Genomic DNA, 27,426 nt, shown 5'->3' with positions numbered 1-27,426 from the left:
TGGTGCTAGGACCATTGTGAATACCCGGGGAGCTGTAGCCAGCCTGAAGGGTAGACAAACTGAAAATGATGTTCCTCTACTGCAAAACATAGGAACCTCTGGTGAAGCTGAAAAATAGGTATGTGTAAATAGGTGTTTTTTTTATATTGATGGATGCTAGCAAGTCCCCCCTCTGGAGTGAGGTTACTACTGAGCGGACAACAGACTCCATCTGAAAGGACTGTATCGCTAGATACTTGTTCAGGGATCTTTAGGTCCAAAATGGGCCTTGTGTCCCCGTTTGGTTTCTAAACCTTAAAACAGGTTTAAGTAAAACCCTGTGCCCCTTTGGAGTATCGGAACCTCTACAATTACTCTTTGATGCACTAGATGAAGTAGTGTTTGAAGTAATGGGTTTCTTTTTAGAGGATCTGAGGAAACGCTGGATCCTAAAAACATCTGGGGGGGGGGGGGCAACCCCCGCAGGTAACTGGAGATATAATTGAGGTCACACACTTGTCCTGAATTGTTTTTCAAATGTGCAGCAACCTTCCCCCCCCTCTTGTGGAGTGGGAGCGTCCCCTAAAAGGAGAAGAAATAAACCACTGCGTGCGTTTGTTCCAAGCCTCCTCTGTGTCCCACAGCTGCCTTCTAAAAGCACCGCATACTTGGCTTACAAAGCTTAAAGTGCTGAGTGTGCGCTGGAATGTTCTATGCGTGCATACGCATGTGTGCGGTCCCGGGGAATGGGCGTAAAGTGCGCCATCATACAGGCAAGGTAAAAAATAGCTAAACACAAGAAGAAAAGGTACACTTTGCAAACACCCACAGCTAGCCCAAAATTCCCCCGTATGGTCATCGCATCAAAGTGTCCAGCCACTAGCTAGCTTGACTGAGATTGTTACAATTACTGGGACGCCACACAATATAATAAGGAGTTTCACTTACCCATCCAGGCGCAGGGCCACTTAGAAACTAAGGGCCCAATCTATACCCTTCATGGTGGGTTCCTGTCATTCAGAACCTTCAAGGACTGGGTACCCTTTCATGTTTAGGGTCCTTTCCTTTGAACCTGTATAGCACCCTGCAGGAAATGCCTTTAGCACTGCAGTGTGCAGGATTTCCACTCCACAGGGTCCAGTGCCCGAAGGCCGATTAAAAGGCAAAACCTTGCAGGATCAAGAGTCTTCTATGTGAGGTTCGGATACCATTTATCTAAGCATATAGCCTGCGTCAAATGGATCCGATCGGTCAATCCCTTGATTTATTTTTGAAACCGTTTGTGGGACTATAGACCTGGAGCTCAGAGAGCTCAAACAAACTGTGACATCCAACTTGTACACACTGGTAAAAAACTGATGTGCTTTGCCTGTGTGGGAGGAGTTATATAGGGAAGTCACTTCCTGTCTAAAGATCTTTGATCTACCAGTGTCCATTCACCCGAGAATAAAGTATAACCCAGAAGGTAATGAAAACTCCCATGATGTATGAAAAATAAATAGTTAATTTTATTGCATTAATAGTCTGTTTTTACTGTGTTTTATTGTTAACCGTTGTTTGCTTTGCAGGTACAACATTCAGATGCAGCACTGATCTAATTCTGGCAGCAGCAAGCTGTAGGAGATTTTTCCACCACAGTTAAATAAATAAAATAAAAAAGTGTAAAAATAACTTCTGTGCTACCATGTGTAAAATCAATCAAAAGCGTGACTAATAAATGTGAATTCAATAAAATAAAATCAAATCAAAGAGGTGCTGCTCAACACTGAATGTGTCCCCACATATATAAACATAAATTACAAAATTTAACATGAAGCGATACCTCTCCTAGCATAGTCTAAATAGGCTACTACTACTACTACTACTACTACTACAAGTGATAACGAGTCTCCAAATAGTCTATGTATTCAAAATCAATCTCTCAAGGCAACAGTGTCCACAAAATATATAGAGAATGATGAGGAATAAGTGATCAGCTTAACGCATTCCATTAGTGTTTCCATCCATATGCACTGTGCTAGTGTGAAGTTCTCCAATAGTGAAAATACAATTCTAGTAGTGACTGCAGTGCACAAGTCACACTAGCACAGTGAATATGGACGGAAACACATTAATGGATTGGAATGAATTAAGCTGATCACATGCTACAGACGCACAATTGCTGGTGCACACAGGGGAAAACACATCATTATCTATATATTTTGTGGACACTGTTGCCTTGAGAGATTGATTGTTTCTTTTTAAAGATATTTTTATTGATTTTTTTGCATCAACATAAAGAAAAACCTTGTGTAACGGCTACCCAGGTAGTGAGAGGGTATCAGCCGTTGGAGAAGTCTTTTTCCCTGGCAAGTTGCGATATGCAGGTATAGCCGGTATATCCCATCGAACGCCCTTTCAAGAAACGAGACAGGGCTACGTTTTGAAGAGTCAAGCAGGACTGATCTTTTTAATGGTTCACTCTGAGATTTTATACAGTATTCAAGGCACATGAACAATCAAACTGTCCCCACCCACACATCACACCGTGGGGAAGCTTCAATCACCTGCTTTGAACTAATTATAAACATTTCTTCATTACCAGAACTCAAACACAATGATCTACTTCCAATCTACATTTCTAGACAGACGTTCTGTCTCCGATAAGTTCATTCCACACATAAACAGTATTTAGCATACATAACACCTTTACACAAGGGACAATGCAATGTCTAGGAGGCTATGCAATTAACACCTTTCAAAAGAATGTGTCCCCACATTGAATAGCCAACAACTTGCGACATCTCCAGACATCCTGCAAACATGGATTATGATTCACTTGCCACCCCATCTCCTGGCTCAATCTGTGCCCAAAAGTCACTCTACAATTAACCCTTGGTATGCCTCACTGCATGATGATTATAAATGTCCCGGCAGAATACATAGTTCCATTACACTACTCCCCTTTTGTGGAACACTCTGGCAGACCCAGATTGATCCTTTTCGGGTCAACTTGGGGATGTCCGGTCTGCTGTTAGGGTAAAAGTTCAGTTTGCCTGGACAGTCCGTCGGCATTCCCATTGGCTTACCAGGTCGGTAGCTGGTGGTGAAGGTGAATAATGGAATTCAGTTCTGGAACAGTCACTTGCTTTGCTCTCTCAATGGCTCTCAAAACCTGTTGCTGATGCTCTTGGGACAGATACGGCACCACCTGGATGCAAATCCCATTTAATATTTTGACAATTTCCGCCTGTTTGTGCATTTCAATGTTCAAGCCATGGGACATCTCATAATACATGACGTAGTGTCGTTGCATCTCTGATTTCTCACTGGCCAACTTGTCACATTCCCATTTTAGACTGTGAAATTGTGCCGGATCTACAGTACATGTCGGGGAAGGTAGTCTTACCCGGGTCTCAGCAGCAAGCAAGTTGATTCCAGCAACTCGGGTGGTCACGGGACAAGCAGCAGCAGGTGTAGGTAAATAAGCCGAAGTCAGAGGGCCAATGTCGTTGCCCAGCACAACCTCAGCAGGTAGGTTGTCCATGATACCAACTGTGGTCTTTCCTGACCCGGCTCCCCAGTCTAAGTGCACCCGGGCGGTGGGTACGCGAAATACAGCACCCCCTGCGACCCGGACGGCAACTGTGCGAGTGGACACGTTCTCTGGCTTTACCAGATGTTTTTGAATCAACGTGATTTTAGTCCCAGTGTCTCTTAGGCCTTGTGCTACTTGTCCATTCACCCGTACCTCCTGACGGTGATGCTGACGGTTATCTGGAGAGGCAGCTTGTATTGGGTCTGCCTCATACAAAATTCCCAGACATTCCTCAGGGCCCACCTCGGTCTCTAGGCAGTGGGCCGCAGAGGGACGTGATGGAGTGACCTCTGTGTTGGGTGTTGTCCGTCTCCAGTTGGTAGTTGTAGCTCTCAGAGGGCAATAACGAGCAATATGTCCCGTGTTGCTGCAGTGATGGCACGTCACCCTCGACGAATCTCGGGGGTAGTTGTTAGGCCCCTGAGGGCGTGGTGGTCCTGGTGGGACTGGAGCCCGAAACTCTGGGCATGGGGTGACGGTTGGAGTACGCAGTTCTACCTCATGAGCCAGCCGTGTAGTACCCTGGCTTACTTTCCTTGTTTCCGCGTACTCATCTGCTAGTCGAGCCGCCTCGTTTAAGTTAGCGGGACGGCGATCTCGTACCCAGTCTTGTATGTCTGCGGCCAGGTCTTAGAAGAAGTGTTCCATTAGGAACAGCTGCAATACTTCCTCCCCGGTGTTGGCCTTGCACCCTTGGACCCAAAGGGATGCCACCCTTTGTAACCGGTTGGCCCATTCCATGTGGGAGTCCACAGCCCCCTTCTTGGACTCCCGGAAGCGACGGCGGTAGGCTTCTGGAGTTACAGCGTATCGGGTTAGCAGCGCCTTTTTAACTTGCTGGTATTGTAAAATATCCTCTGGAGCAAGAGCCCGAAAGGCTTCGTTGGCTTTGCCCGACAATTTCCCTGACAAAATAGTGACCCATTGGTCTGGTGGTACCTGGTGTAGTGAGCACTGCCTCTCAAAGTCCGCCAAATATCCATCGATTTCCTCCTCACTTTCTACAAAAGCTTTAAATGCAGTGAACGGTATTTTCTTTCCTGTAGCCGCAGGTGGGGGAGTAGGAGCTGCATGTGTAATGGGCTGTCTCGCTCTTACCAGTTCCAGTTCTTGTCCCCTCTTCGTTTGTATCTCCTCCCTTGCTTCCCGGAACAGCTGGTTTATTAGTTCCACGGACGTTTCTGGATACAAGGATAATCTCCGCTGTACAATCCCAGTAATTACATCTTCTTCGCTGACAGGTGCAAGGGGTTCCGTTCCTTCCATGGATCCATCCATTTCGTCCAGCTCCAGCAGGTCAGCTATCAGCTCCCTCCGTGTTCTGTTGCTGGCACTCCTACCACAAATCTCCAATAAATCTTTTAGTGTGGATCTTTTCAACCTGGCGTACTGCGACTCCATTCAGCACTTGCTCTTTGGATAAAAGGACCATCCCGCTGCTGCCAACCAATGTAACGGCTACCCAGGTAGTGAGAGGGTATCAGCCGTTGGAGAAGTCCTTTTCCCTGGCAAGTTGCGATATGCAGGTACAGCCGGTATATCCCATCGAACGCCCTTTCAAGAAACGAGACAGGGCTACGTTTTGAAGAGTCAAGCAGGACTGATTTTTTTGATGGTTCACTCTGAGATTTTATACAGTATTCAAGGCACATGAACAATCAAACTGTCCCCACCCACACATCACACCGTGGGGAAGCTTCAATCACCTGCTTTGAGCTAATTATAAACATTTCTTCATTACCAGAACTCAAACACAATGATCTCCTTCCAATCTACATTTCTAGACAGACGTTCTGTCTCCGATAAGTTCATTCCACACATAAACAGTATTTAGCATACATAACACCTTTACACAAGGGACAATGCAATGTCTAGGAGGCTATGCAATTAACACCTTTCAAAAGAATGTGTCCCCACATTGAATAGCCAACAACTTGTGACATCTCCAGACATCCTGTGTCATGAAGATCCTGCCAGAAACAGGCGACTTAGATTTTGCGGTTCCCGATCGCGGCTGCGATCACGCATGCGTGTGCATGCACGGGTGCACACACCTATTGGAGCCAGGCGGGGTATTTAAGCCGGCCCCTCACACACCATCCCTGCTGTCTGCTCTACAGCGTTGAGTACCTGAAACCTGATCTGAGACTTACCTGTGAAAGACCCCGGCTTACCTGTGACTATTCCAGCCATCCGCCTGCACCTGATCCTTGGCCTGTTCTGACTACCCTTCTGTCTGCACCTCTGTACCTCGCTGTCCGCCCCGATATCTGACCTTCTGTGCTGATCCAGTCAGCTCCAGTCTGCTGAAAGATTCCAGTTTGTCCTAGTTCCAGTCCAGCTGAACGATTCCAGTTTGTCCTAGTTCCAGTCCAGCTGAACGATTCCAGTTTGTCCTAGTTCCAGTCCAGTTGCTAAGCTGATCCAGTCTATTGGACCTATCCTCTCTGCTGAGCTGATCCTGTCTGGTGTGGGTTTCCAGTCTGCTAAGCTGATCCAGTCTATTGGACCTATCCTGTCTGCTAAGCTGATCCAGTCTATTGGACCTATGCTCTCTGCTGAGCTGATCCAGTTCCGGTATTCCAGTTCCTGCAAGGAAGCTTCTACTAGACTGACCCACTACCTCTTCCTGTTGATCCTGCCAGGCACCCGTGCCCCTCCTTACTCCTGTGCCTTCTGTTATCCTATCAGGGGGCCACGAGTGGGAGCTGTAAGGGAGGCCGACCTCTGCAATTCGGGCTCATCACCATCAGGTACGTGACATCCTGCAAACATGGATTATGATTCACTTGCCACCCCATCTCCTGGCTCAATCTGTGCCCAAAAGTCACTCTACAATTAACCCTTGTATGCCTCACTGCATGATGATTATAACTGTCCCGGCAGAATACATAGTTCCATTACACCTTGGTTATTCATTACATCGTAATATTGCAGAAATACACTTGAGTGGTCAATAAACCGATTCCATTTTACATGTCTCTAGCAGTTATTAAATGTAAAGTTACAAGGAGTAGTCCATATGCGTTTCTCTAGTTAGAGTTACCATTAGGGTGTACATGGTTTTGTTGCACTGCATCTGTAAGAACATTATACAGCTGGCTATCCATTTGGTGTAAGGGTTAAAGGGCTGGCCAGCCATCTGCCCCATATTTTGTGAAAGGTTTTGGTTCTTTTGCGAACCTCAAATGTGAGTTTGTATAGAGGTCTCCAGTCATTAATCAGTTTTAACCAAAGAGATTTTAGAGGTACTTGTGATCCTTTCCAGGACAATAGTATGGCTTTCTTTGCATAGAAATGGAGGATATGAAGAAGTCTCTTTGCACAAGTCGAAATGTGAAGATCCCCAAAAATGCCTAGGAGGCAGTTTTTGGGCTGAAGAATGTTTGGGAGGCCTATTGCCGATGAAATGAAATACCCCATCTCTATCCAAAAGTTTTGAACTATTGGACAGGTCCAAAAACAATGTATTAAGTCTGCCGCTTGGCCACAACCTCTAAAACAGTCCGCTGTGGGAGCCAAACCCATTTTATGTAACCTAGCAAGGTTTAAGTGGGATAGATGAAACATTTTTATGTTAATCATACAGTCTTTGGATGAGATTACTTAGGTCTTGTACGCATCACTGAATTCTGACCAGTCATCCTCCGTGAGCGTAGAGTCCATAGAGGTCCATTTTATCTGGGCCACTCAAAATCTAGGGTTGCAGTCAGTCATAAGGGCAGCATAATATGTGGATATAAGTTTTGTGGGGTCAGGTGTCGCAGTACTTTCTCTGAGATACAACGGTGGGATTTCCCAAAGAGCCAAACTGAGCACAAATGGCATGTCCGAGTTGGTAGTAGAAGAACATATATGAGCATGGCATGTCAAAACAGCCCGCATCTGTTGGAAGGATTTAAATCCCTGTGTCATATAGATGGCACAGGTATTTAACTCCCTTGGAGTACCATCGTTGTGGGTCAGGTATAGAGCATAGTTTTTAAGGGCGGGTTGAACGGGGGGCGTGGCCTAACACTGCATGGAGTAGGACACATTCAAGAGGAGCTCTGTCCATTACTCCTACATTGCAATCCTGTAACCACCAGAAGACCCTATTAGTTCTTCCTTGAACTCGCACACGCTCTGGGACCACCAGTAACATGTCTCTGCCGAAAAGTCAGAAGTCTGCGGCCGTGGCAAAGCTCGATCAATATCGCCGACAGGACAGAGCGGCGACAGGACGAAGATGGCGCCACACTGAAGGTGGTGGGAGAGCAGCGGGCAAGAGAAACACACACAGGGTGCTGGAAGCAATCATCCTTTGCCGTACCTTACTAACAGCTCAGATCGAGGAGGTTAAAGTGGACATTGCTTTGATTAGGCAAGACCTGCATAAGCTCCAGGATTGGGTCAAAGCTACTGAAACCAGACTGAGCTCTGTGGAGGATGCTGCCCCCCCTGCAAGATAGCACAGATCGCATGGAGCGCCAGATTTACCAGTTCTCCAAGCAGGACGATATGGAGTACAGACTAAGAAGGGGCAACCTGCGGTTCATAGGCTTGCCTGAGGGTATGGAGGGTAAGGACCCCACTACGTTCCTTGAGCAGCTACTTATCACTACTTAGGGCAGAGAGGTATTTTCCCCCATGCTGACAGTGGAGCGAGCTCACTGTATGCCTGCAAAACCACCCCCGCACCTTCATAGCCAAACTCCTCAATTACAAAGATCGGGACGCAGCTTTAAGACTGGCTAGAGAAAAGGGCAACATCCCAGTGGGGAATGTCAAAGTCGCCATCTTTCCGGATTTTTCGGCGGAGGTCCAGCGCCTTTGGCAGGGGTTCATAAGAGCCAAGGGCAGGCTGTGCATTCAACATCTCAAATATGCCATGCTATTCCCTGCCCGCCTCAGGGTGGAACAAGATGGACGTGCATTCTTTTTGGAATATTGAAAAGAGGTGATCACCTGGCTAGAATGCAGAGTTGCCCCCCCAAGAACACCGGCTGATGCCATTGTGAGTACATTCACTGATGCATTCCCCATACTGTTGGCAGTGGGCCAGATTCCATCCTACCTACTAATCTGATTGGGGCCTTTCGCCATGTTTAGGCTCCAAGCCTTACACATTGTTTTTTCTCCGAACTTTGTTTCTGTTGGTTGTTCTGCAGTACTATGCACCATAGCCCACTGCCCTGTGAAACTCTGTGATATAGAACTGCATGAGAGATTGAGTTTAGTCTATATTGCTTTGTGAGTCAAGCTAGAACTTTCAGTGGAAAACATTTATTTTTATTTTCATTCTATTTTATTTTTTTCCCATCCATTTTAGTTTCCCCTTTTTGTGCCCTCCTGGGTCTTACATGACCAGTATGTTGTATCGGAGGCCGTAACCTCAGGTTTGCAGTAGTCCTACCTACCAAACGCAAAGTGCAGCGATACTTTCCCCCCACTCAGCACGAGGGATCACTGCTATGTCACGTGGAGCCACTGTAGGTCAGACCATTGCGATGCTTGCATATCATGGGGCTTGCTATATTTTCCCTATTTGCTTCAATGGCTTAATTTAATAGTTTTTTTTCTGTTCATATCAAGTAAAAAATTTTTTTTCTGATGTTTAAACTGTTAAAATTGTTCAGGGATGATGCCTGCACCAGTTGTGGGGGGGGGGGGGGTGCAGGGCGGGGTGGGGGGAAGGAATGTTTATTTATTGACTCTGTGCATGACATAATACAGAAACAGGTAATACAGTATACTTTCATACCGTCACTGCTTGGCCTAAAATGTTTGTTTTCCATGCTCCATGTGATTCATTGGGGTCTGGCTGATGAGGCTGCACTTGCATGTCTGTTTGGGTCATACTATTTCTCATGCACGGATCCATGGCATCTTTAAAATTTCTAACCTAGAATGTCAGGTGTCTCCGTGAGAAAGTGAAACGCTCGGCAGCTCTTGCATTCCTTAAGAAGCAACGTGCCGGGGGCGTGGCTTGCAGGCGATCGTGATGGCCGCTTGAGCAGAGAGCTCCGTCGGAGAACCGGGGATATAGCGGCAAGACGCTCGTTTTAAGCTACAAAAACTGTCGGTAATTGTTGGTATTTGCCCGCGGAACATACTCGATGTTTCCGCGGAAGAAGGAGAAGGGGAACAAAAAACTTGCTGATTTATTAGAGATGCCGGGTGCAGCGGGATCAGGGCTGAACGATGGCGTAGATGCCGCGGCTGTGTGTCAGATGCCTGCATCGTACTCTGATCTGCCTGATGAAGAGGGAACTCCATGGCAGGATGTCAAACAAGTATCCATTGTTAGAGGCTCCCCCTCAATCAGCCCTTCATCTCACAGCCCTGCTAAATCACGGAGGAGGATCGATGACGCAGCTCCTAATCTGATCCCAGGTATGTCACCCATACAGCATACCTCAGCTAACCCCTGTGACGCATCTCTAATTACAAACTATCCCACTGTGGGACAACCGGTATTAGACACTACTATGAAAAATATGCTTGTCTCGCTGCAATCATCTCTTATGTCTAGCTTCTCATTAATGATGAATTCATTCTCTACTGAATTGCGAGGTCTAAATGACAGGGTCGTCACTGTTGAAAATAAAATGGACGATCAGTCTGACACAGTTAATGGTCTTATGGACGCTTATAGAGACCTGTCATATGATAACGATAAAATTAAAGCCAAACTCGCAGACCTTGAGGACCGTTCAAGGAGAAACAATGTTAAACTGCGAGGGGTCCCTGAAAACGTTCCCCCTGATGGTTTAACCAAATATGCGGACAATTTAATTGCCAATTTGCTGCCGGAAGTTTCCCAAATGGAAAGAATGATAGATAGGGTCCACCGCATTCCCAAACCTAAAAATATGGACGCAGCTATTCCTAGAGACGTCCTAATGAAGATCCATTTTTATCCCACAAAAGAAAAACTATTGGCAAAAGCTAGGATCCTTTCAGTACTCCCTGGTCCATATAAAGACATCCATCTTTACGCAGACCTGTCGCAATATACTCTGCATTTGAGAAGGCAACTTAAATCTACTACCAAGGCATTGAGCGATCACAAAATTCAGTATAAATGGAAGCATCCTGCTACTCTGATAATCACCCATAATGGGTCAAACATCGTCGTGTCCAACCCTAAAGATGGTCTGCAATTGCTTCGTTCTTGGGGTATTACCCCATCTCTTTCCTCTAAAGATGGAAGAAGTGCTCCTGAATTGGGCCTAGTCAATCATCTCGATGGATATCGTTTGAACAGAGGAAGATGAGAAACTATTGTATTTCCCCTTTGATGTGTTTCCTCTTTCTTCCTTCCTTTTTTCTTATATATTGCTATAGTCATTTGCAAAATTCCTCTGCTGTCAGTACATCCCCCTAGTATCTGACATATTACTTTTATATTACTTTTGCCTGTTGAACATTACCTCTCCTCTTGGTCGGTTATAGTTTTCACCCGACCTTTGTCATTGCATTGCTTGTACCAGGTTCATATCCCTAGTACACATAATAGCGATTTGTTTCATATACATATGCTAGCAATCTCACTATTTTGATTTGTTGCCATTCCAAATATTTTGGCTATTTTGTTTTGTTTGTTTTGGGTTTAATTTGTTTTGTTTTATTTTGTTATTTTGTTTCTTGTTTTGATTTTGTTTCTGTTTTAGTTTTTATTTGCAGCTGTCACAGAACGACTGGTTGATTCCGTGTTCCCTGACAGTGCATACTTCTGGACATCTTTCAATTTTCACTGATCCATATCGCCTAGAGGTAATCCCTTTCTGTAAGTATCACTCACATTACACATACCCACCGCTACAAAATGTCTATCAATTTTCTCTCTATAAATACTAATGGTTTAAATCACCCGGCTAAGAGGGCCTCAGTGTGGAAGACTGCGCTGTCTTCCAACTGCGATGTTCTTTGCTTACAAGAAAAGCATTTTGTCAAAGATAATGCTCCTCAATGTCGCCATAACTCTTATCCTCATATTTTCAAGGCAGACTATACTCGCAGAGAGGTGTGTTAATTGCTGTTCGAGATACATTGGCTTTCAATCTTCTAAATGAATATGCTGATCCTGAAGGCAGGTTTATTGTCTTGGTTTGTACGCTGGATAATGTATTATATACGATAGTCAACTTATATGCACCTAATTTTGGCCAAATGAAATTCCACAAGGCAACTATGAACAAAATTATAGACATGCAGAAAGGTAATCTTTTGATTTGTGGCGACTTCAACTTAGTACCTGATATACACGTTTATTCCTCCTCAAATGTTAAAAGGTTTGCTTCCCCTCTTGCTGCCTTTATGGCAGAAAATGAGTTATATGACATCTGGAGATGCTGCCATGCGTCTGAGAGAGACTACACTTTCCACTCCCCGCGCCACAACACATACTCTCGTATTGATCTATTCATTTCCGACAAATGGTTACTTCAAAATGTTTTAGAGTCTCACATACATACTGCTACGTGGTCGGATCATGCACTGATCAGCATTAAGCTAAAGAATGTTAATTCTAAAAACAAATCTTATTTATGGCGCGTTAATAATTATTTATTACAACATCCCGATAATATACAATATATATCTCAAAAATTGACCGAATTCTTCTCGGACAACAAAGGTTCCGTATCCGATCCTGTAGTAGTATGGAATACTCATAAGGCCTTCGTTCGTGGTCTATTCATTCAACTTGGATCACGGGTAAAAAAGATGAGAGGATCTAAAATTGATGAACTCACCAAAAAACTAGCAGATGCTGACTCTGAAAACAAATCTAAACCCTCTACCTTTCTTAAATCCAAGATATATGCACTTAGAAATGAACTAAGATCTGTACTAATGGAATCGTATGATTCTAATCTCAGAAAGTTGAAGGCACGTTCCTATGTCGCCAATAACAAGGCAGGTAAACTCTTGGCTAATAGAGTTAAGGGCCATAGACTAAAGACGAAGATTTCTCATCTTTATGACCCAATCTCGAAAGATAAAATTATTAACCCCCAACTTATTGCTGATTCATTCAGTTCCTACTACAGTGGTTTATATAATCTCTCCAGTGATATTAATATTCATCAACCCTCCACCGATGAGATTCAAACGTTCCTATCTCATGTTAAATTACCCAAATTAACGATAAACCAGCTTACACTTTTAAATTGCCCCTTTAATAGTCTTGAGATTCTCTCTACCATTGATTCTTTACCTAGGGCGAAGGCACCGGGTCCGGATGGTTACTCCATTGAATATTTTAAAACATTTAAACAAGTACTTCTACCACATCTACGAGATGTGTATAATCATTCTGCATCTGTTTCTACATTCCCAAAGGAAATGCTGTCTGCTCTTATTGTTACCCTGCCTAAACCGGGTAAAGACCCAATTTCCCCACAAAACTTCCGCCCCATTTCTCAACTAAACGTAGATTTGAAAATCTATGCTAAAATGCTTGCCAATAGAATTGTAGACATCCTCCCCAATTTAATTAATCTAGACCAAACTGGTTTCACTAGAGGTAGACAGTCTTCCGACGTGACCAGAAGGTTGATTGACATTATCCACAATATCAACGCTACCGGAACGCCTTCTCTGCTCCTATCATTGGATGCGGAGAAGGCGTTTGACAGGATAAATTGGACCTATCTATTACTCACTTTGCAGGAATTTGGTTTTGAGGGCTTTATTCTCAGAGCAATTCTAGCCCTGTATTCTAATCCTATTGCGCGAGTTTTCAGCTCTAGCATGCTGTCTAAACCATTCCATATCACCAATGGCACCAGGCAAGGCTGCCCATTATCCCCTTTGATATTTAATTTATTAATAGAACCTTTAGCTGAACACATTAGATCCAATCCGAAGATTTCAGGTATATCCATAGGCGACAGCACTCATAAAATTAGTTTATTTGCAGACGATATTATTTTAATGCTCTCTTCCCCATTTTCTTCTCTTCTAGAAGTTCAAAGGATTTTGGACTGGTTTGGTAAAATTTCATTTTACAAAGTTAATGAAAACAAGTCCTATGCCATGGATATAGGTATTGACGCTGTGTCCAACAGCCTGCTCCAGCTTCAGTTCCCATATTCATGGGTAGAAACTAGTATTCCATACCTAGGGATACTTCTTACCCGTTCTACTAGATCTCTGTTCACGCAAAACTATATTCCTCTTAAAAAGAAACTGCAAATTGACCTATCTAAATTAGGTAAACATGAATTGTCTTGGTGGGGCAGACTATCGGCATTCAAAATGTTGCATCTACCTCAAATATTGTACTTGTTCAGGTGTTTACCCATACCTATCCCGGTTCACTTCTTCAAATCTTTACAATCAATCCTCTCCAAATACATTTGGAATGGAAAGAAGTCGAGGTGCGCCCACTACAAACTGATTAAACATAGAAAGTGGGGAGGGGTGGGCTATGTCGATTTTCGTGATTACTTTCAGGCGTCTATACTGTCCCAGCTAAAGGAATGGTTTCAACCTTACCCCACTACAGCATGGGGTCGGATTGAAACCTCCTTCTGTGTTCACGGCTCTGCTAATTTGTGGCTGTTTGGTGCAGAGCTAGGGATAAAAATCCCCACATATCTACCCCCCACAATGCAGTTATCGATTGCTACATGGCTTAAAGTTCTAAAATCTGTAGATCCCTCCGATTCTACTCTTACAATACATGCTCCACTGAATGTATTGAGTCTAGTTTTGAAACATGTTCCACTAGATCTTTGGGGTGATTATGGTATTAAACACATACATAACCTTTTCTTCAAGGGAGAGATTAAATCCTTCCAAGTCATTCAATCTGAATTCAATATACCTAGTTGGTGCCTTACTCATTATTCTCTCATAGTGAAATGTATAAGAAAATTGAACGTTAACATTACTCAAGTACATCCCATAATGTGGTCCTATTTAACTTCGCTAGAAATCAGAAAAAAAGGTATCTCCGTTTTCTATAATTTGCTCCAAGAAAAGCAGAGATTCTCAAAGACCTCCTCGCATGTTCAATGGGAAAAGGATTTGGGTCAAACATATACGGATGACCAATGGCGTGTCGCGTGCAAGCTAAATCAATCAACATCAAGTTGTACCACATTGTGGGAATTATCTGTTAAATTCACATTGAGGTGGTATTATACCCCAGATGTTGTATCCAAATTTGGAGGACAGCAGTCGGACAGGTGCTGGAGATTATGCGGATTCAGAGGTGACCTTCTACATACTTTATGGGGCTGCCCTATGCTTACGAAATATTGGGCGGAAGTGTTCGGAATCATATCTGCTTTATCTGACAAGCGGATCATTCCAGACCCCGCCCTGGCTTTGCTTTCTCTGGGTATTGAAAACTTTTCAGCGAATCTTAGGAGCTCGATAGTTCATATACTTATGGCTGCCAGACTTTCGATAACCAGAAAATGGAAAGATCCATGTCCTCCTAGTATTTTGGAAGCTATTGACTTAACCAATGTTCATTGCACATATGAGAGAGTGATGGCTGTGTCACTATTTACCTTACCTAAACACGTAAACTCATGGACCCCCTGGACAAATTGGTACGAAAATAACACATAGACATTGTGGCTAGTGTTTTCCCATGAAGGGAGGTTGCTTTTATTCCACATTGAGTTTTCTGAGACCCATCGTGTCGCTTATTACTAATACTAACATTTGAGGTTACCCTGTTGCTCTTTTCTGTGTTTATATCATAAGCTTCCTAATGCATTCATCTTGATGTTTTAAAATTGTGTCAAACAACGAGTAATGTTTTTTCCATGTTCAGTTAGGTACATTCCTTTTAATTAATTTATTACTTATTTACTCGACTGGTGTTCCATTTTAGACTACCTGCTGAATTTATCTAATCCAATGTATGCTCATTAATTGCATGTTTTATGAACAAAACAGATGGTTACTTTTGTTTATTGTTTGTGTATTAATATATACCAATAAAAATGTATTGAAAGAAAAAAAGAAGCAACGTGCCGATGTAATGGTACTGGGTGAAACTCATGTAGAGGGGAGATTGCAGATAGCCCTCCACCGTCCATGAGTGAGGTGGGCATTTCATTCGACCCACACGACCCATGCACGCGGAGTCTCCATACTTATGACCAAACCTGTTCACTTTGAACTATGTGAGGCTTCCATGGACCCACAGGGCCGCTAGGTTTTCCCATCTACCAACTTGTACGGGGAGCCCTTCCTTCTCTTGGCCTTCTATGTCCCTCCCCCATTCTCCATGTCCATAATCCTAGAGGGAATTGCATTTATGGCGCGACATCCCTCTGTCCAAGCGGTTCGGCTGGGGGATTTCAACACCACACTGAATCCTTCCCTAGACAGGCTCCGACTCACAGATCCCTCTACAGGGACAGCTGGGGACACAACATTTTCCCGATTGTTTCTTTCCACCTGGCAGACACCTGGCGGCATTAATACCACAGTACAAAATTTTCCCGATTGTTTCTTTCCACCTGGCAGACACCTGGCGGCATTAATACCACAGTACAAAATTTTCCCGATTGTTTCTTTCCACCTGGCGGCATAAATACCCCAGTACAAAATCATATTCCTGTTTTTCCCTCTACCCATAACTCCATGTCTAGAATTTAACTTATCCTTCTTTCACGGAGTCTTCTGCCTTGGTTGGGGGAGGCTGCTTTCTCCCCTAGGCTACCATCGGATCATAGCCTGTATTGGATCACCATAGGTGTACCTGTGGACAAACCACTGCGAGCATGGTGGTTGAACCCATTCTGGCTCTTCCTGTTGTCAGAGGACGATGAACTCCTCACTGAGTGGCAAATATTTTTGGGAGAATGACCGATCTGCCCCTGTGGCGACGGTCTGGGAGTCTTTCAAACTAAATGCCCGCATGCACTTAACTTCATGCATCATCCGGATTAAGGCGGACTCAGCAAACGCCCTGGACAGGGCGGTGGCAGAGTTGTCCATCACAGAACAGGGATTTACGGCTGATCCCACCCCAGTAAAAGCAGACGCCCTAAAATTACAAACTAGAGTGGTTACCAAACTTCAATATAAAAAGGATAGACAGATTTTTTTTTTTTTGCTAAACAGAAGATGTTTGAGCATGGGGGAAAGGCTGGCAAACTTTTGGCTTACTTGGTCCATAGCGAGGACAGACCCCCAGTAGTAATTTCCCTACGGCCTCCAAATAACAGACCCGCTTAAAGTGTCCTCTATGTTTCAGGACTTTTTTGCTGAATTGTACACGTCTACAACCCCTACAGATGTGGGCCCAATGGACTTTTTTCTGGAGGTGTTTCCTCATTCAACTAACAAGTCAAACTTCTGGAGGCTCCCCTCACGACAGAGAAAATAGAGGAGGCTTATGCGAGGTTTGCCAGATCCAAGTCCCCAGGCTCGGACGGCCATGCAATTGAATTTTACTAACAGTATGGTCCTGGTACCCAAACTTTTAGCTTTATACAATCACCTTCTTGAAACATTTACACTTCCCCCATCTATGAGGGAGGTGACCATAGTCCTTATCCCCAAACCAGCAAAAGACCCAGGGTATCCAGAATCATATCGCCCCATCTCTCTCCTCCAGGTGGATATTAAAATATTGGCCAAAGTCCTAGCTAACCGACTCAATCAAGTCATACTCTCACTCATACACACAGATCAAGCAGGCTTCATGCCTGGTCGTAACACCTCTTTTAATTTGTGCAAATTATAGATCAACTTACAAGGCACACACGAAAATGTAGGAACATGGGCAGTTGTGACACTGGACATGGCCAAGGCAATTGACTCCATGAAGTGGAGCCATTTATAGAGGTGCCTGGAGCGTTATGGCTTTGGCCCTAGATTCAATAAGTGGTTCAGACTCCTCTACCAGGCTCCAACGGCCAAAGTGGTGGCGAATGGGTGGTAGTCTCCGGTGTTTGATCTCAGTAGAGGTACGAGACAAGGCTGTCCACTTTCCCCACTTCTATATGCTATGGCTGCGGAGCCCTTGGCTAGGTCTATTCGCACAAACTCGGAGATGGGGGATTGCAGATGGGACCCTTAACAGAAAAAATTTGCATGTATGTGGACGATACACTGTTATACCTCGCTGATTCGGGCCCTTTCCTTCAAGCTGCACTTCAGACGATTGAGAAATTTGGTAAATTCTCCGGACTCGAGATCAATTGGGGAAAGTCACAAATTGTCCCGATTGATAGCTTCCTACCGCCCGAGTCCCAGAAGAACCTGCCGCTTCAAAGAGCGGATACCATTCGGTACTTAGGAATACACATTTCTAGGAGCCGGCTGACTATATTGCTCTCAATATAGAACCATTGTTTTCTTTGGTTAGAGTCAAGATACGTGTTTGGGCTCGTCTCCCCCTTGGGGTGTGGGGCCGTATAAACCTGGTAAAAATGGTCCTCCTGCCCAAGATATTGTACATCTTATGGCACACCCCGATATACCTACCCATAAAGTACTTTAAGTCCCTAGAAGTACTCTTCAAGCCCTTTGTCTGGGGTACCAGTAGGCATAAACTCACCTAGCAAGCACTCAAAAATCCGACTGATATGGGAGGTACAGCATTACCAGATTTTAATCTCTACTACATCGCATCCCAGCTATCCCGATTATTTCACATCGACAAAACAGACAGCACACGTTTCTGACTCCTGCTCTGCCCACAAGGGGCTAGATGCACTGGAGATCCGCTCTATGCAGTCTCAGCGGGCTTCAAGAATACTGAGTCGGGTGGAGATACAAAGTCTTTGTTTCATTACAGACGCATTTGGGACCTTGCCTCTGCCAGATTGGGCATACCACAGATTACACGCCACTATAGTACAACAGAGATTTACCTGAATTCCTTCATATTCAGGATGAGTCCTGAATATGAAGGAATTCAGGTCATTCCCCGTGAGAATAAGTTATGTATGCAATATACACCTTGGGTTGCTGTGGGCAACCCCACAGCAACCCCACAGCACCTCATCTTTCATCTCCTCTGGGCTTGTTTGAAAATTCAGGACCTTTGGAGGCAAATTGACTTTTCTTCATGATGTCATGGGCTCACCCATAGCACTTGATCCAAAACAATGTATACTCAGGATATTCCCTGGTGTCAGACAAATATACCAAGATATTTTTGCATTAAACCCTATTTTCAGCCCGAGAGATTATTGCCAGGAAGTGGATGAGGTCTTCACCACCCCAGTTTCTCGGAGTGGAGGTAAATGTAATCTTACCCTACAAAAAATGTGTATACTCAAATAGAGGCTGCCCAGCCAAATACGATAACATTTGGGACTGCTGGTTGAAGGCCACAGAGACCAGCAGTAAATTATAGCCCTATCTTGAGTCACTAAGGCCGAAACTGATTGGATTGTTTACTTTTTGGGTTAGATATCCTGTTTACATGCTCAAAAACTGTGACAGTTTTGAATGCACCACCTGATTCATGGATATTTTCCTTAGTGACCTGTATATATGTGAATGTCATGCTGACTTGGTATGCACCTTTTTTACTCAATAAAAAAAAAAAAAAGTTGGGGTTGAACCACAAAGGGTTATTAGAGGAGGTTGACCATGACTCTTTGGAAATTTTGGAAACAATTTTAAACAGGGAGAGCGACGTAGTTGGCATAGACATGCCTGGGCAGGCTGGAGCCCGACCTCTTGAGAGATTGATTTTGAATACATGGAGACTATAGCCGGGGTTAGTTTTCACTGATTGCCATTTCAACTTGATATCACTTGTAGTAGTAGTAGCAGCAGCAGGAGCCTTTTTAGGCTATCCTAGGTGAGGTAGCACCTGACTTTCAATTTGCAATAAAGACTGTAGAAGTAAAGAAGGTTGGACAGCCGCACTCTGATGCAACACCTTTATTATAGTGAAATATGACCCATACAGCAAACAGATACACATACAGTTACAGTGTTACTGACATGTTTCACACCCTTCCTGGTGCTTAGTCATAGCTAAAATATTGCTTAGTCATTGCTTTTGGTTATGACTAAGCACCAGCAAGGGTGTGAAACATGTCAGCTACTACTGTATCTGTATGTGTATCTGTTGGTTGTACGGATTGTATTTTAATTCAATAAAGATGTGGCCATGCAGCCTTCTTTACTTTTACAGTCTATGTAAGCAGAGCCAGCACCCTTTATCCTACGTGCAGGGAAGGTGTAACCATGGGACTGTTGTCTTGAGCGATATCAACCTCTAAAAGAAAAAAAAAAATAGAATGTATATGGCCAAGCACGAGGGGTCTAGGGTGGTCAGTGGGCGGATCAACCCTATGCTTCGGCATATATATTTTACTCCTTTTTTGGCACAGATTGCAATAAAAATAAAGTTATTGTTTTATTGAGACAATATATGTTGTTAACCTTTGTTTGCCTTGCAGGCACACCATTCAGCTGCAGCACTGATATATTTATTCTGACAGCAACAGTGTGCTTTCAGAATACATAAATCAGTGATTGCAGCACTGGAGGAGATTTCTCCACTGCAGTTAAAAAAACAAACAAAAAAAAAAAAAAACTTATATTCCAAAGCATGGGGGTTGGGTGGTCAGTGAGTGGAATGCCCCTATGCTTCGACATATATATATATGTTCACTTTTCTTGGCAGAGATTTCTTCATCCACATCAATCGAGCATTTCATCACTTCGGTTTTGCCAGATATAAACGGCACCATTTTTAAAATGGGAAAGCATCTGATCACACTGATCTTGGTGTGGTCAAATGCTTTAAGGGCAGAGGAGAGATATAGAACGTGGCTAACAGAGGCCAAAGTCAACGATAGACTTGGTAAGCTCAACACAAATAAATTACAAGGACCAGATGGCCTTACACCCATGAGTCCTCAGAGAACTCAGTTATGTTATAGCCAGACCATTGTTCCTGATCTTTGTGGACAGCATAATGACAGGTTGGTACCAGCTGATTGGAGAAAAGCCAATGTGGTACCAATATATATATATAAAAAAAAAAAAAAGACAAACCTATTCCTGGGAATTATAGGCCAGTAAGCCCAACATCAGTAGAGGGTCAATTATTGGAGGGGATGATTAGGGACTACATCCAAACTTTTACTGAGAAGTACATCATTAGTGGTAATCAGCATGGGTTTGCGAGGGGACGTTCCTGCCAGACCAATCTGCTAACATTCTACGAGTAAGTGATCAGCCATCTAGATATGGGGAGGGCTGTGGATGTGGTGTATCTGGACTTTGCAAAAGCATTTGATACAGTCCCCCATAAACCCTTAATTTACAAGCGGAGATCTGCAGGCTTAGACCATAGGGTTTGTGCTTGGGTAAAAAACTGGTTACAGGGACGTGTCCAAAGGGTAGTGATAAATAACATGCAGACTGATCTGGAGTAGTGAGTGGGGTACCCCTAGGTTCTGTCTTGGGACCAATGTTATTCAATATATTCATAAAACGACATAGAAGATGGGATGAATAGTTCAGTCTCAGTTTTTGCAGATGACACAAAGTTAAGCAAAGTAATAAACTTTCAGGACATGGAAATTTTGCAGAATGACCTGACTAAAATAAAGGAGTGGGCAGACAAATTGCAAATTAGGTTTAATGTGGAGAAATGTAAAAGTAATGCACCTGGGGTCAAAAAAACATAAATGTAAAATATTCACTAGGCGGAAGACAGCTGGGGGAGTCAAGGATGAAGGATCTAGGGGTAAATGATGACAGTTTATTTTTTTTATCAGAAACAAGTTTATTAACTGCTTGCCGACCAGCCGCTGCAGTTTTACGGCGGCAGGTCGGCTCTGCTGGGCGAGAGCACGTAGCTATACGTCACCTCGCCCAGCAGCCAATAGGGGGGCACGTGCGCGAGTCGCGCGCCCCCGCTCGTCGCCGGGCACCCGCGATTGCTCGTTACAGAGTGAGGACCGTGAGCTCCCGGTCCTGTCAGGGGAGAAATACCTGACCGTCTGTTCATACAATGTATGAACAGCGATCAGTCATTTCCCCTAGTGAGGCCACCCCCCTACAGTTAGAACACACACAGGGAACATACTTAACCCCTTCTCCACCCCCTAGTGTTAACCCCTTCCCTGCCAGTGGCATTTTTATAGTAATCAATGCATTTTTATAGCACTGATCGCTATAAAAATGCCAATGGTCCCAAAAATGTGTCAAAAGTGTCCGAAGTGTCCGTCATAATGTCGCAGTACCAAAAAAAAAAATCGCTGATCGCCACCATTACAAGTAAAAAAAAAAAATATTAATAAAAATGCCATAAAACTACCCCCTATTTTATAAACGCTATAATTTTTGCGCAAACCAAAAGCTTATTGCGATTTTTTTACGAAAAAAATGTAGAATACCTATCGGCCTAAACTAAGGAAATTTTTTTTTTTTAATATATTTTTGGGGGATATTTATTATGGTAAAAAGTAAAAAATATTAATTTTTTTCAAAATAGTCGTTCTATTTTTGTTTATAGCGCAAAAACTAAACCACAGAGGTGATCAAATACCATTTGTTTGGAAGCCACGTCGCACGACCGCGCAATTGTCAGTTAAAGCGACACATTGCCGAATCACAAAAAGTTCTCTGGTCTTTGACCAGCAATATGGTCCGGGGGTTAAGCGGTTAAAGAACAAGGTTTTACATACATGTCATAACATCCAGTTCCATCAAATCATAGTGCACAAAAATTATGTCCAGTCATCCCCATTCCACTGTCCCATGTATGGCAATTGCAGCTTACAGTTTATAAAGACCGCCCTTCCGCCTACATGGATTGCTTTGCCTGTCCCCTCCAACGACAATACCCATAATTATTCCTTATTCAATAGTCTCAAAGCAGTAACCTATCTAGTACAAGGTCCACTGGGGATAATCCCGGGGGGCTTAGCCAGGGTGACCACTGCCTTTACCAGGGCTTCCCCTGTGAAGTTTGGTCTCACCCCCATTCTAGCCAGCCTGGCGTGTAATGCACTCTTCGTATAACGTACAACTGTGACAGATGCTGTGCCACATTGATGGAGGACATTTGTACCGCCTGAAGCGCCACTTCCCACTGTTGCCTCTCCAGGGAGCCAACGTCGTTCTCCCAATTGGTCACCGCCCTTAAGGGGAATCCAGTCAGGAACACTCCAAGTAGCATCGAGTAGCAGTTGGAAATAATATGATTATTTAATACAGCTTACCTGTAAAATCCTTTTCTTGGGAATACATCACGGGACACAGAGCCTTAATTACTTAATGGGTTATGTAGTCACCACAGGTGATTGGACACTGTCAAACCCAATTAAAATTGAGTTCCTCCCCTATATAATCCCTCCCAAATGGAGAGTACTTGAGTTTTGTAGCAAAGCGATAAATCTTCCATGTTTAACTCCAAAAAGGGGTGGGAGCTCTGTGTCCCGTGATGTATTCCCAAGAAAAGCTTTTTACAGGTAAGCTGTATTAAAAAATCCTATTTTCTTGATCATACATCATGGGACACAGAGCCTTAATTACTTAATGGGATGTCCTATAGCAATGCTAAAATTTGAGGGGAGGGAGACACAGATCAGAAAAAGACCGCCATCGAGCCAGAGGATCTATACTGCTGCCTGCAGCACACTACGCCCGAAGGCGGCATCCTCGTAACCTCACATCAACCTGGTAGAATTTAGTAAATGTATGGACCGTAGACCAAGTAGCAGCCATACAGATCTTAGCCATGGAGGCCTGGTGATGCACTGCCCATAAAGCACCAACTGCTCTAGTTGAGTGCACTTTCACTTGAAAAGGAGGGATCTTTTCGCCTTTTTTCCCCTCCCTTTCTTTTCCTTTTCTAAAACCACCCCAGACTCAACCACAGCAAGAGACCCGCCCATGACCTCACCCATTCACCAGCATTGTCTCCTCTTCGGCTCTGCATCACCTGCGGTCCTCCAAAGGTCGATTTCCATATACATCCTTTACTTCACTATATATATATATATATATATATATATATATATATATATATATATATATATATATATATTTTCCCTTTTCTTTTCCCTGCTGTTTATTAATTTATCTATCAAATTTAATTACAAAACCATACCCACCCCCCTCCCCCAATGGCCTGCCCCCTCCCCTCCATCTTCTTTCATCTTCTATTGTCCTCTATTATTTTTCCCAGGTATTCCTCCGATGATTTAAAATGTTTCCATTGTCTCCATCTTTCATTATATGTATTGAGTTGACCCGCATCACTACTGCATAAAAAATCAATGTTGTTGTAGTTTTCCACTCTTTCGAACCATTCTTTTATGTCTGTTTTTTTGTACTTAGCCAGTTTTTCGGTATCAGTCCTTTTGCAGCATTGATCACTGGTGAAATTAATGTTTTCCTATAACTTATTTTTGATTCCGTTGATTCGTGAAACACACACGCTTGTATGCCGTTTGATATCTTTTCTCCAGTTATTACTTCCACTTAATCCCGGATTTCCTGCCAGTATTCATTTATCTTTGGACAGTCCCAAGATATATATGTGTAGTTGTTGCAATCTGTCCACATTCTCTCCAACACAATGGGGTTTTGTCTTTACTATATCTATGAATCACTTCAGGCGTCCTATGCCATCTCGAAATGCATTTGTAGTTAATTTCAATTGTATTCATATCGGTTGCGGTGCTATTCTTTCGACTTGTTGATCCTCAAATTTCTTGTTTATTTATTTTTCCCCACTTCTCTATAAAATAGGGTTTTCCTTGTAGCTCTGTTTCTGTCAGGATTCGATATACTCTTGATATTACGTGGGGTTTGTGTAGAACATAATTTTTCTAGTGCTGTTAATTCATTTTCATCTCTTATTGGTGAGGGTATTGAGTTTACCAGATGTTTTAATTGTAAATATTCCCATTCATTGATATCCCACCTGTTTTTTTCTTTTATCTCCAAGAGTGTGTTTATCTTTCCCTGTTCTGTGATGTCCTTTACTTGTGCTGCCCCTCTTTTATTTGCCCACGAGACCCTTTCCCTGGAATAAAAAAAATTGTTTCCGTAAGTGAGATTAAAGGCGAGTTATAAGTCAATTTATTCTGTCTGTAAATTAAATCCCAGACTTTGAAAACATTTTTCGTTAGGCCGTGCGTGTCTACATCCCATACTCTATATTTTCGTGGTATCCAAACATTTTTGTGCAGTGTTGTTTTACTTATATTTTCCATTCAAATCCATTTTTTATTTCCCCATTCTAACATTTGTGCAATAAATCGTGGCCTTGTAATATCCATTTATATTTGGTGCTGCTAATCCTCCGTGTTTTTTTCCTCTTATTAATGTTGCAAAATTTACTCTTGGCTTTTTATTTTTCCATATATATTTTAACAACATTGTTTTAATTGTCTTAAAAAAAACTATGTGGAATGTCTATGGGTAACATCTGGAATTTATATGTTATTTTTGGGAGGATAGCCATCTTGAAAACATTTATCCTTCCTAGCCATGAAAGTGGTCTTGTTATATTCTTTTTAGGTCTGTTTTTATCTCATTTAGCAGGGGAATATAGTTAGCAAGGTACAGGCCATCTACTGTAGATGTCTATTTACCCCAAGTCAACTCCTCTCACCCACGTAAATGGATATTGTTTTTGCAACACAAGTTCTTTCTTCTCCACCCCTATATTTAAAATGTGTTTTTATAGGATTTATTTTGAAGTTCGAAAGTTCTCTGTACTTTATTTCCTTAGCTATGTTTGGCAAGGTCACCCTTGGGTTAGTTATGTACATTGAGATATCATTGGCGTAAGGCGCTACCTTGTGTTCTTCGCCTATTCTCACCCCTTCTATATTTTGGTTATTTCGCAAAGATGTCAGAAAATGTTCCCGCGTTAGTACACATAGAAGTGGAGAGAGCGTGCACCCTTGTCTAGTCCCATTATGCATTTCGAAGGGGACTGACATCTTACCATTAACCTTGACCATTGCCGTTGGTCTACTGTACAGATTTTGTATCCAGTGTCTGATCTTAGGTCCCATTCCCAGATGTTCCATCATAAATCCCCAGTCAAATGCTTTCTCAGCGTCTATTGACAGGAGTAAGACTGGGGATTTTCCATTCTTGTTTTCCTGCAGTAGTAATATCGTTTTTAAACTATTGTCTCGCCCTTCTCTTCCGGGTATAAACCCAGTCTGATCTGGGTCAACCCAATCTGGCATTAGGTTCTTTAGTCGGGTGGCAAGGATTTTGCATATAGTTTTGTGTCAGCATTTAGTAGTGCTATAGGCCTATAGCTAGAACATAGAACATTGTTTTTTCCAGGTTTTGGTATTATAGTAATATTGGCCATTAAAGATTCACATCGTATTTCCTCTTCTTCCCCTATTTTGTTAAAGTAGTCGCAAAATCTCGGAATCAGCTGGCTCTGAATTTTGTTTATAGTATTTGATGGTGAACCCATCTGGTCCAGGAATTTTCCCTGTAGGTGTTTTTCAATGGTCTTATAATTTCTTCCTGCGTAATTACTGCTTCCAAAGCAGTCAGGTGTTCTTCATGTATTTTTGGCAATTTCGCGTTCTTTAAATATTCTTGTATTCTTTCTTGCCTCGTCTCCTTGTGTGCATCTTCCTTTCTAATTGCGTATAATGCACTATAGTATGTTTGGAATAACATTGCGATATCTGCTGTTCTAGTCACCATTCTCCTCTTTATCTTTATCTTCTCTATATAAATTTAATGACTTGCTACGCCTTAACATTTTTGCAAGGTATTTTCCAGGCTTATTTCAACCTTTGTATCTGTCTTTTTTAAGTCTATTAAACTCCTTTCTTGTTTCCTGTTCCATAAGATCTTTCAATAGTTCATTTTTAGTATTAAGGCTTGTTGGGTTTCCTTTTCCACATTTTTTTGTCTTTGTTCCAGGTCATGTATTTCTTTTAAGATTTTTTGCATATTAGTTTCTCTTTCTTTCTTTTTCCTAGACCCAATAACTATCAATTGGCCCCTTATAACAGCCTTATGTGCTTCCCAGATTGTTGATGAGCTTACTTCTGATGTATCATTGGTCAGGAAATAAGGGTCAATTTTTATTTTTATCATATTCTCTACTTCTTGATCTTCAATTATATCTTCATTTATTCTCCATGCTCCTCTCCCCGGCACTTCCCTTTTTAATTTTAAATTCATTGTCACTGGGGCATGATCTGATATTGTAGCTATTTCTATTTCTTGATGTTTACGTAACTACGTCCAGTGCTCAAAGTTGGATCAGTATGTAGTCGAGTCTGGAGTACATTCCGTGCATCATTGAGTGGTATGTAAAATCCTTTACATCAGGATGTTGGATCCTCCAGACGTCTACTAATTGATGTTCAAATAATTTTCCTTTTACCCTTCTTAATACTTTTCCTTATCAACAGCCCCGGAGAAAAAGGAAAAAAGGGAAATAAAAAAAATATATAAAAAAGGAGGGATCTTCTTTTCTAAACCATAGGCCCGAATAATGACTTGTCGAATCCATCCTGCAATAGTGGATTTTGACGCTGCCTGGCCTTCCCTTGGGCCTTGTTTTAGAACAAACAGACAATCAGTCTTCCTTATCTGAGCCGTAGTTTGCAGATAAACCTTTACCGCTCTTACAACATCTAGGAGAGTGTAGACTCTCTTCCTCCGCAGACTGCGGATCTGGAGAAAAAAAAAAAGGTAGGACTATATCTTGATTCAGATGAAAACTTGAAACCACTTTAAGTAAGTTGGGTGAGGATGCAGCACCACCCTGTCGTCATGAACAATCATATACAGTTCTCTTTACACGAAAGAGGCAAATTCCGATACCCTCCGTGCTAAGAATATGGCTACAAGAAAAAAAAACTGTGGGGTAGATTCACATAGACTTATGACGGGCGTATCAGTAGATATGCAGTCGTAAGTCCGAA

At 42.8% G+C, this 27,426-nt stretch overlaps 1 protein-coding gene and 1 long non-coding RNA gene across 4 annotated transcripts in view; both read right to left on the bottom strand.

Moving 5' to 3' along the window:
* HDGFL2 (HDGF like 2) overlaps window positions 1-27,426 on the bottom strand; it is a 742,998-nt gene that overhangs the window by 230,943 nt on the left and 484,629 nt on the right. The window lies entirely within an intron of this gene.
* Window positions 11,014-19,478, bottom strand: LOC120911385. The gene is made up of 2 exons (XR_005742174.1): window positions 16,092-19,478; window positions 11,014-16,029 (listed from the first exon to the last, which is right to left on the bottom strand). It is a non-coding gene; the product is annotated as an uncharacterized LOC120911385 (long non-coding RNA).

This window comes from Rana temporaria, chromosome 1, assembly GCF_905171775.1.
Source record: "Rana temporaria chromosome 1, aRanTem1.1, whole genome shotgun sequence".
NCBI classification, from domain to species: Eukaryota; Metazoa; Chordata; class Amphibia; order Anura; family Ranidae; genus Rana; species Rana temporaria.
The sequence above is the reverse complement of the archived record's forward strand: the minus strand, read 5'-3'. Positions and strand labels throughout refer to the sequence as shown.